Source organism: Drosophila willistoni (genome assembly GCF_018902025.1).
Source record: "Drosophila willistoni isolate 14030-0811.24 chromosome XR unlocalized genomic scaffold, UCI_dwil_1.1 Seg106, whole genome shotgun sequence".
NCBI classification, from domain to species: domain Eukaryota; kingdom Metazoa; phylum Arthropoda; class Insecta; order Diptera; family Drosophilidae; genus Drosophila; species Drosophila willistoni.
Window position 1 is genome coordinate 79,545 of NW_025814055.1, and position 11,778 is coordinate 91,322.

The 11,778-nt window shown below is 38.8% G+C and overlaps 1 protein-coding gene and 1 long non-coding RNA gene across 3 annotated transcripts in view; one reads left to right on the forward strand and one right to left on the reverse strand.

Moving 5' to 3' along the window:
• LOC6648652 (tyrosine-protein phosphatase 69D) overlaps positions 1-11,778 on the forward strand; it is a 227,419-nt gene that overhangs the window by 33,884 nt on the left and 181,757 nt on the right. The window lies entirely within an intron of this gene.
• Positions 8,359-8,961, reverse strand: LOC124460603. Its single transcript, XR_006954506.1, has 3 exons — positions 8,898-8,961; positions 8,540-8,819; positions 8,359-8,453 (listed from the first exon to the last, which is right to left on the reverse strand). It is a non-coding gene; the product is annotated as an uncharacterized LOC124460603 (long non-coding RNA).

Sequence of the window (11,778 nt, forward strand, 5' to 3'; positions counted from 1 at the left end):
CGAAATAATAGAGCTGCAAAAATGTTCCAATTGCGAAGTTATAATTTTCTCAAAAGCTTTGGGTATGGCAGACAATTTAGAAATACCCCTATAATTGGAGGCTTCGGGCTTTTTCCCCTTCTTATGAAGAGGAACAATACATGATTCCTTCTAAATAGATGGGAAAGCAAAAGATGTGACGGGCGGTGTAAATAACTTAAGTTTTGGCTTAAATAAAGCCTTAGCACAAAACCTGAATACATAGTCGGGTATTCCATCAGAACCTGGCCCATACACCGGCTTAACGAAATTGAGCACACTCAAACGTTCATCAATCATAGGGCTTAGGATGCAATTAGACGATTTTAAATTATAAGGATACGGAAGATTTATTTACTAATCCGTAGAGTAATAAGTTATTTTGAAAAAATCAGAAAACATATCGGCCATGGTCTGATCAGTGTCAGCTTTGTTTTCAAAAGACAAGTAAGGTGAGTGCACTGTTGTCTTACGTTTTGCGTTGCCAAAAATATAAAATTGCTTAGGATCGCGGGAAGACAGGAGTTTACATCGCCGAAAATAATCCACAAAAAAATCCTATGATTTTGCCCGGTTTTTTCAATCCTTTATACAATCCTGGTTTATCGTTCTTCAAGTTACATAACTCAAGTGAGAACCAAGAGTGAGAACTATGAGACCATCCTTGGGTCACTCGCGGGACAAAAACATCGAAAAACGACTCAAGAGTTTTTTTAGAAGACAGAAATGGCAGAGTCCATGTTAGTGCAAGAATACAGACAAGATCAGATGTTAATATAAAAAAGTTTATAAAGTTTATTAAAGTTTGTCTTGCGAAAACATCGGGATCGAGGCGTCGAGATGGTACCGTTAAACATATCGAGCCCTATTTGCGACAATAAGGTATGCGCCAAAGCGCAATTTTACAGGAGACCGTTTTTATAAATTATTTTTGAATTTGTTAAGTAGATCGTGTGTCGCTTAGATTATTATTGACAGCCCAACATCTCCGTAAATATATAAAATAAAAATGTGACAAGGAGGGCAACATTAAGGAAGAATTATATGAAAGGGTCCAAGCAATCGCAGGTAAATTAAAATCTCCGAGAACAATGATCACGTCTTTCTCAGAGAGAAAGTCTAGCTCTTTAATAACGTCTCCTTGGCTGCGAGCCATTTATTCCTCAATTCCCTGATGTTTTTCTCCCACCACTATACAGACTTGTGGTGCCTTGTGTATGTACCACTTTGCTTCATGCTTGCGTTGCATGCTCCCTCAACCATGTTGTAGAGATGGTGTGCCATGACCTCTGCTTCATCGAGTTCTCAGTTGCAACTGTGGAGTGCCGCTGAAAATAAATGGGAGTTAGGCGTATTTACCTTTTACGTCCAAGGAATCTTAGGAGCATTTGGTGGACGACCTTCACTGCAAAAACGATGGCCTCGTGGTCAGTTGCAGTGTACGTAAAGGCCGCTCTTGGTAAAAGTAAGATATATAAATGACCACATGCCAGCACGCTTGAGGGTGAATCGAGAGCCGCTGTTGAAAAGAACGACGTCTACTGAAAGAACGGGGCTGCCCCACTCTACCGCCCACGCGTTGAATTCCCCTGTCCAATGACCTACTGTAGCTTTCCAGAGAGAGTCTGGTCGTTCTGCCCACATCTCAGGCACCACTAGCTCCTGTCGACTCGACTATTGCACTTGGCTGAATTATTCCGAATTTCCAGGGATTTACTAATTACTACGGTCTCATTAAGACGAATCCTGCATGCATTGAAATCGATTTTAACGCTGCCAGCTTTGAGCAAGATCTCCGCTATATATGTTGGGATGCATAAAATGGCATTCTGGGTCCACGAATACATCGGACGCAGACTCTTCACAGCTTCGTGGATCTCGTCCTCGTTAACTCTCACGTCGTTATGCGGGAGTCACCTTACCATTAAGTGAGGATTTGATCAAAGGAATTAGAGGAATTTACCTAATGAAGAATCCACTAGATTTCCCAATCATTACAAGTTCTTTTATTCAGAATGTACTCAGAAATTTTACAATTGTTACTCTTGCTTGTTCCCAATGGAATGCCCAGCGACCCTCCAGTTGTGAAGCGCCAAAGCTCCCTTGCTGGCCTTAAGTTGCTGACGCAACGCGAATGACCGTCTAACGATCGCACGCGCATCCGGTGTCACCGCCTTGGCTCTTGCGCAAGCGGTTAGTAGGTTTATTTCTCCTTCCTTTCTGCTGAGCCAGCAATCCAGGATTAGCCAGCAGTTTATGTGAGGGGAAGAGTGGCCTGATGTTTGTGGGCACTCGCAGAGTTCTTGGTGTTAACTCCTCCCCAAAGATCTGCGTCCCGCAGATTGTGGTGAAGATACCTTCCTGTGGTATCGCCAGTCCTCCCGTGGATGTTATCTTCCTCCAGCCTATATATAGCGAGATGATTACGAATACGCCTCCGATGGCCTCTGTTATCAGCGATGTTTGGAGCCCTCTCGAGACGCCGTATAATTTCTTCAAATTTTGACCGGAGAATACGTGGACATACTGTAACGTCGGGGTGTATCCTATGGCTGTTATGTTGGAGAGGACCGCCGGCATGGCAGTGAGGGTGGACAGTCGAGTATTTTTTTTTCCGATAGTTACCGTTTCATTTTCCAGCTTCACAATGAAGAAGCCCTGGAGTTTACGCTGCCCCATGGAGGTGGTCACTGTTCCGTTAAAACCAGTGAGGAACACCGTACTTTCGTCTATCAGTGTCACTGATTCCTGTGTGTCCCTCAGATAATGGCATTGCGCATTGCCACCTTTGATGAGTCGTGGGATGCAGCCATCTTCACTTATTTTGCGTAGATTCTTCTCCTGGCAAACGGTTGTGTTCCAAGGACTTCATACGTTTCGCTTGGGTCCACTGCTACTAAGTTGATATTCAGGATGAGTTTCTGACCCTCGCGGGTCGTCGGGAGTAAGTGAAGTAATTTGTACTTCTTGTCCATCACCTTAGGTATGGCTAGGACGTAGAGCAGGTAGGTCCCATTGGACACGACCGTCGGCCGGGAGAATTCGATGGCCTCGATCGCGTTCTGGTACGGGAGTCCTGATACTGCTGTCAAGATGTCATCTACCTTTCTACCTTTCTGTTTAGGAGGTCCGAGTTCACCGCTCCCGTCTTGGCTATTTGGCACGCTCTGGTCACCTCATGAACTTGGTTTGCCAGAATTATGATTTTATGTAGCGTCGCAGTGGCGGCATCTCCATCTATAGAGTTGACCTTGCCGAGGAGGCCATTTAATTCTTCCAGGGTGTGAAGCATTGAAAAGCTTCTCGTTGATGCGTATTTGTTGGTTATTACTAGAGAGCTGCATGAATGATAGAAAAATCAATTCGAGTTAACAACATTCAAAACCAAATAAATGAATTGAATGACTTTGAAAATCGACTTCAACTAAATGAGTGTGCGACGTAAAAATCAGTCGCACAACATTCAAACGAAACAAAACGAATTGAATGAGTTAGAAAGTGAGTCAATGAGTTGCTATGATTTGAATGCATTCGAATTCCAATTCTAATTTTAGTATTTAATATTTATTTGTATTGTATATTTTTTAACTATATGTGATTACTGTACTACAAAACTAGAGTGCTTAGTGGCTCAGTGGGGACCTACTCAGACTACAATACTGTTGTTATCGGGTTCAAACCCCCTACAGAGATAGAGAAGAATTTTTTTTCCAAATAGTGAAGTATATTAAAAAGTAGATCCATTGTGTACATACATATATGATGGATTAAAGAATATAATTTTTTTTTATAATATATTAGAAAGCCTTATTTATGTTTTCACGGTTCGTGGCAACTAGGAATCTAATTTAGAAAAAATAGATTTTATAAAATGTTTCCCAAATTGTCAAATCCAAAACTGTGTCGTTAAGTTTTTGGTGTATAGCATATTTTAATTTTAATAGCCCCCATTTCGCCATTATTTTCCATACATTTTTTATAAAATAATTAGTTTTTGTTGCTTTTAAACATCCCAATAAAAATGAGTCAATTCGAATAATTCTTATGATTCGAGTGCCTTAGTACAATTGGATGTTTTGACACTCAATTCATTGCCTTTCATTAAACAGAGTTATGTATTTTGGGAGATATGACAAGTACAAACTCACACTCATTCATTTCATTGTGTAGTTGTCACTCATTTATTTGAATTCAATTCGAATGGATTCATTTGACTTTGACTTTGCTTTCATTCATGCAGCTCTCTAGTTATTACCAACAGAAAGAAAGGGAACGACTTCTTGTCTATTTATTCTAAGCCTTAGATTTTAGGCGGCCCTTATGAAACACTTTTCCCGACTTTTCTTTTACTGGGACCCTATTTTTCCTATTTCCTCCTGTATTTTTTCAGCATTGAGCAAGTTTTTCTCTTTTCCCTGAAATTGTTTATTCCTGACAAAAAATTACTTCCCCTGGTTCAAACTTAACCACCTGCTTGTTTTTCCCAACGTTGCCTCTGCGGATAACTGCCTCCTGCTTAGATTGTATCAACCCGCTTATGTCTTCTAGAGTGTTGCGCCTAAAATCCGTCAGGCCTTGATAATTTATCCTGGAAATCTTGTCTAGGAAAATATCAACTGTCAATATCAACTTTCTTCCGATAACGGAGTGAATTGAGTTATTGTATCCATCAACGGCCATGGGTACGAGTTCGGATATCCTAAGGGTTGAGAACTCGCACTTAAGGGGTGGGAATGGTTTTTTGGCAAAAAAAAAACCACCGTTTTTGTGATTTTTTTTTATACCCTTGCAAAAAGGGTATATTAATTTTGGTCAAAAGTGTGCAACGCATCGAAGGATGCATCTCCGACCATATAAAGTATATATATTCTTGATCAGCATGACGAGACGAGTTCAAATAGCCATGTCCGTCCGTCCGTCCGTCCGTCCGTCTGGATCAACGCAAACTCCTCCTAGACCGTAAGAGCTACAGAGCTGAAATTTTGCATGTAAGCATGTATATATTGCAGTCGTTGTATATATATTCAGCCGGATCGGACCACTATATCATATAGCTCCCATACAAACAGCAAAGTCACGAACAGTGACTTTTCTTAATAACTTCGTTATTTTCTGAGCTATTGTCGTGAAATTTAATATTGGTGAGTTAATTACACATATAAACGACTATGCCAAATTTGATCAAGATCGGGTGACTGTATCATATAGCTCCCATAGGAACGATCTTTCGAAAACAGTGACTTTTGTCAATAACTTCGTTACTTTTGACGCGATTGCTTTCAAATTAAACATTTGTTAGTTTAATATATCTGTTAATGACTGTGCCAAATTTGATAAGGATCGGGTAACTATATCATATAGCTCCCATAGGAACGATCGGTGGAAAACAGTGACTTTGATCAATATCTTCGTTATTTCCTATGCTACGACTGTTGGCCGTTCTTTCGCAAACATTATCCTTTTTAGATAAAACGTTTTTCCACTTTGATAGCTATAGGTAAGGAAAGAGTTACCAAAAAAGTTGCAAGGGTATAGAAACTTTGACGCGGTCGAAGTTAGCCCCGGCCCTCTGGTTTTTTTTTTAAAGTGTGTTGAGCACATTTATTGAAACCTTTTATGCATTGTTAAGTATACTTTTCACAATATTTTTAAAAATTTTAATGAAAAAATTTGTTGAAAAACCTTTCCCAAAACATGGCAGAAAAAAATCCGTATCTCTTTCGGAAACTATCTGAAATCAAAAACCATTAAAATTTAGTTAAAGTATCATTAAATCCTCCCCCCTATAGCCTGCAATTTTTTTTTTCGCTTAAATATTTTGTATTGCCGTCTAAAGTAAAAACTTTAATTTTGAGAGTAATGAATATACTTAATGAAAAAAAAATGTAAACTATACGTTGGGGGGAGGTATTTTATATATAGAATATGTCCAACAAGTTTTAAATCGGTCAAGTAGTTTTTAAATGACAGTAAACATGGACTTTGAAAAATTCGTTTTGAGAAAAACGCGTTTGAAAGTTTATTATAGTCAAAGAGCTTCACTGAAGGCGAATCAATTGAAGCGCTATATCTTTGCCTGTTTTACTCCGATTTATTTTCACACAACATTCTTGAAACTCTAAAGATTAAAAAAAAAAATAAAAATGGTACACGACTATATCCAGCAATTTTTGGTAATTGAGAACTGTGGGGCATTGTCTGTTACCAAGATTTTGGCTGCCGTGAAACTAACTTTTTGGACAAGTGGACGGCTGATTTAAACGCTATATGGAATAGCTTGGCAAACTTTGAAAATTTGTCAATGCAGCTGAAAAATTTTTGTTTTTCCAACGCGAAGATGTGAAGGATTTCGCACGGGTATGTTGGAATTGGGGTAGGTTCTAGTAATGGTTGATTAAGGTGTCGATCGTATTTATGCATGTCTTGCAAGCTGCCACAATGTTTTTGATTGGAAAATAGACACTCTATAGTCGCTGAAGTCTTATCTCAATGGAATTTCTATGAGCCGTTTGGTGGTCCTCGGTGATGACCCCACAAATCACGTCGTGATGGGTCAAATCAGTCACCAATCTTCGCGTGACGCGAAGTTTGTAGCTTGTGAACGAGTGGATGTAACACGTTTGTAGAAGTTGCGAATGCATATGCGTGAGACGCATTCATAGTCTGACCGAGCGGGGTCAAAGACAATCTGATTCCTGAATACATTAATGGGGACCTCGAGGCGTCCTATCATTATCTGGGGTGCTGAGGATATTTAAATTTATCTGCTACCACATTCGCTTTCTCTGGTTTAACATTTCTCTTTCGATTGTAGCGTAGTTCTCCTCCGTCCGGCCCTCGAGAGGTAGGTAATAGGCCTCTCGTTGTTTGCGGTTACCTGCGATAGAACGGCCCCGAGGTCGACGTTTGACGCATCTGTGGTGAAGTGGAAAGGTTTCGAAAAGTCCGGGAAGGCTAGCACCTCTGATGAGGAGAGAAGCGTTGTCAGATAGCGGAAGGCCTGCATTGCCTCCTCGTCTAGTGCAATTAGTACTTTTGTTGATTGCGAGGATTTGACCTGTGCATCTCCCGCACGCGTCAGGTTTGTAAGTGGTTTTGCAATTCTAGCGTAATCTTTTATGAATTTTCTGTAGTAAGAGGAAAGACTTAAGCTCCTTTAGGTTTTTAAAGGTTGTATCTTTAGGATTGCGTTGACTTTTTTGTCGTCGACTTTAAGCCATCCCCCGAATTTCGATATGTTTTTGCAGAAAATGTGTTTTTTCGAGGTTCACCTGTAGGCCTACATCACGAAGTCTGGTAAACACAGTAGTTAGGTTTGACCATTGGTCCACATAGGATGAGCTGGAGACGATTATGTCGTCAATGTACACGTAGCAGATATATCCGATGTATTCCCTTGGTAAGACGTCTATCATTCTTTGGAAAATGGCAGCGGCATTTTTAAGCCCAAAAGGTAGTCTTAAGAATTCATATTTCCCATTTAGGGTTGAAAAAGCGAATTTGGGTATGTCCGCCGGGTTCATGTGAATCTGGTGAAAACCTGAAGTCAAATCGATAGTAGTGCAAAATTTTGCCTTGGTAAACTAGCTAAGGTGGAGGTAATGTCTGTGATCGTGTATTTGTCGGGAATGGTGACAGCATTTAGTCTTTTATAATCAATAACCATGCGGAATTGTTTCTCTCCGTTGGATTATGGTTTTTTTTTTTTTTTTTTTGCAACCACCCAGACTGAAGAGTTATAAGGACTTTCCTGAGTAAAAGAGTAAAATTTGGTGTAAATGGCTTCCTCCGTTCGGGTGCGGATTGATGCTTTATTTTGTGTTTCTACGGCCCCACCAGGGTCCATAGGGTCAAAGACGGATGAAAAGTTTTGGGCTTCATGGGAATTCTCCAGGTCTCCAGGAATTCTGCCTATATAATCATATAAAAATTAATGGACACATGGAATTGTTTTGGAGCGCGCAAATCGCGATTTTAATAGCGCTACCCATCGGGCTCACCTAAATGAAACATTTTTGGTTACTAAAAACAATATTTTTCGACTCAGTCCAAACTCAGAGTACAAACTTTGTATTTTTTGGCAAACTGTAAACGAATTTTTAATTAAGATCTCCTCATCACGCAGTGCCACGATTCTTCCACACTCTACACCGAATAAGAGTGCGAAACTTGTCATTTTTTAATAAAAAAAATTAATTAGGAATAGCAACAAATATGGATAATACCTGAAAATAACTTCTTTTTTTTAATATTAAAAGATTTAACAAAATTTGTTATTCAAAGTACAAATTTTATGTACCTGTCTAACCACAAATGAAACCAAAGCAATTTTTACTTATTTCGTTCGGAAAACTCAACGTTGGCTTCTAAAAATTAATGTAACTGGAAAACCCTGTGATATTTTTTCACAATTCTTTGATCATCGCTGAAGCACACTACAACCAAAATATAGAAGAAAAAGAAAAAACGAAAAACTGGATATTTTGGACAAAACAATGCGATAAATCTTTGTCCCATTTACTTATTGCGTGCACCTTAGATCCCCAGTTTACCCAGTTCGTCGAGCTCTGGGATATTCGACATTGGAGAAACTACTTCCACTGCCAGTTCCGGGCAATCGGCCAGTCGCGTTGACGCTGGTGCCTTATTGAGTTGCGGAAAGTTCGTGGAGCCGCCAAACGAGATGGAGTCCGGCCCAGACGTGAGCTCCTCCTTAAAGCAGCCTCTTCCGCAGCTTCTGCAGCATCCGCACCATCCATAATGGATTAGCACTGCTGGGTCGTAGTTTAGCGGTATGAATACTTTCCGTTACGATAAATATGAAATTTCAAACTGAATTTGGAAAGACTTGGAGAAATTTTCGGATAATTTTGACGTACTCACACAGTCGAATGGGGACACCAATTATAAATTTGAACAGCAACTGCGTCCAGGCTCAGACACCAACAGTGGTACGTAGCTAGAGTCTCTGTGGCAGGTCCTAGTTCTTGAGACAACAAAATTTGGAAAGACTTGGAGAAATTTTCGGATAATTTTGACGTACTCACACAGTCGAATGGGGACACCAATTATAAATTTGACCAGCAACTGCGTCCAGGCTCAGACACCAACAATGGTACGTAGCTAGAGTCTCTGTAACAGGTCCCAAACAGACTCCACGATTCACAGGTTCTTTGAAGGCCGATTGTTGCAAACAAAACTGGGAGAGCACACAAAGATGACCGCGAGCTTGTAAGAAAACGTTGAGATTCCGTATATGTATATGTATATTCTTGATCAGCACGACAGACGAGTTCATATAGTCAAGACCGTCCGACCGTCCGTCTTAATCAGTGCATAGTCCTCCTAGACCGTAAGAGCTACACAGCTAATAATTCCCGTGGGAACCCGGAACGTCACAAACAGTTACTTTGTTACTTTTGACGCGATTGCTTTAAAATCATAGCTCGCAAATAACTGATGACAGATTCGAACGGTCTCAAAATAAATAATGTTCAATCAGACTTTGAGAAAAAAGTCGGATAGCAACCGATTGCTTTGTTCATGTAATAATTTTGTTTGCGCTCATTTAATGAGTAGTTTTTTATACCCTTGTATATATAGGGTATTATAAAATTGGTCAGATGTTTGTAACGCACAAAAGGAGACGTTTCCGACCCCATAAAGTATATATATTCTTGATTAGCATGAGAAGCTGAGTGGATATAGCCATGTCAGTCTGTCCGTCCGTCTGTGCGTATGCGTTTTACTCAGCCATCTTAAGAGCTATTGGGATGAAATTTTTGTTGGTAGCTTTTAATTACCCGGGGAAAAAAAGTATGAAAATTGTTAGGATCAGACCACTATATCATATAGCTCTGGAAGAAACATTTTCATAAAAATTGGAGTATCCCCATGAAATTTACTAAGATGACAGGATTGGAAATAAAACCACAGATCCCAAAATTTGGATGCGATCGGATAAATAGAACACAAGTTACAGTCAATATAAATCGGTTCAAACGCTGCCGGTAGCGCTGCTTGCTGCCTACTACGTCATCATCAAATCAACAGAGTACATGCATACACACACAGACGCAACGCTACATAAGCTGTATGTGTATGCGTGCGTTGCTTTGCTTTGGGAATGAAGGAAGAAGAACAAATAGTAGTATAAAGAGTAAAATTGTTTTGTTTGTATATTGATGAATTGAGTTGCAGAAAACAAATTTTGAACATGTACAATTATTATTGCCCAGGACTGCAAGGTTATATAAACTTCGGCATAGCCGATGTTAGCTTCTTTGATATTTTTAGATTTAGTTTGCTCTGCTCAGTTCCTGACTTTTTTAACCTGAACAAAAATTCTAAAAGTCTTTTGAGCATGTATGTGAAGTTTCGTTAGTCCTAAGTGTCACTTGACTGTGTGAATTTGTGAAAAGAGCATGATTAATTAAATTCAAAGCAAAATAGGACGTCAACCTAATAAAAAAGTGCACCAATTTTTTAATGTTTGATTCTAAAGAAAAAAATCTACGTGTAAAATGTGCAAAGTAAAATTAGCAGGGATTCACTCTAATTTAAAACGCCATTTGTCTACCAAACATGAACAATTTAAGGAATGCGTGTTCGAAGAGCACTAATGGAAGATATAAGTATGATTTAAAATTTTTTTTTTTGACCGGTTTGAACGTTTTTTAGTCATTCCTTTGTTAACTGCAAGCTTCAAAGCGAAAAGGCGTTTTACCTAAAAAAAAAAAATTGCTTGCGAAAGAACGACCTACAATCTTAAGTTGAAGGAATGCGACGCATGTAAGAGTTTCAATGCCTTGCTAGATATTGGCAGCAAATATTAGTGTGTCCATTTTATTTATTAGATTTTATTGCATTAGATTGAAAAAGTATGGGAAACAATCGGTTTTTATCGAATTATGTGGCGAAATCGCGGCGAAAAAGGTCACCACAAACAACCAACGAATGTCACAAATACTTAAGAAATTTTGAACACACTATTTTAACAGTGCGATTTATTTTCAGCTAAAAAAATTGTCATTTTTATACCCTTGCAAAAAGGGTACTAGCTATTGTCGTGAAACTTAATATTGCTAAATATTGATCCAGATCGGGTGACTATATCATACATCGTTACTTTCTGAGAAATTTATCAATTCTGAAATTTAATATTGAGAGTTTATTATACATATAAACGACTATGCCAAATTTGATCAAGATCGTGTGACTATATCATATAGCTCCCATAGGAACGATCGGTAAAAAACAGTGACTTTTCTAAATAACCTCGTTACTTTTAACACGATTGCTTTCAAATTAAATATTTGTTAGCTTAATATATCAGTTAGTGAATGTGCCAAATTTGACACAGATCAAGTAACTATATCATATATCCCATAGGAACGATCGGTGGAAAACAGTGACTTTGATCAATATCTTCGTTATTTCCTATGGTAAGATTGTAGGCCGTTCTTTCGCAAACATTAGCCTTTTTAGATAAAACGTTTTTTTCACTTTAATGGCTATAGGTAAGGAAATAGTTATCAAAAAAGTTGCAAGGGTATACAAACTTTGACTCGGTCGAAGTTAGCTCCTGCCCTCTGGTTATGATTATTATTAAATTAAATTTCTTGAAGAAAATATAAAAATATTGAAATTTAATAAATATCATGTAATTTTTTGCAAAATAACTTAAATCAATGGTGGGCAAGAATCACTTGGAAGCCAATGAAACGTAGGCAAAGGATGAGCAGAGAAAAATGTAAATTG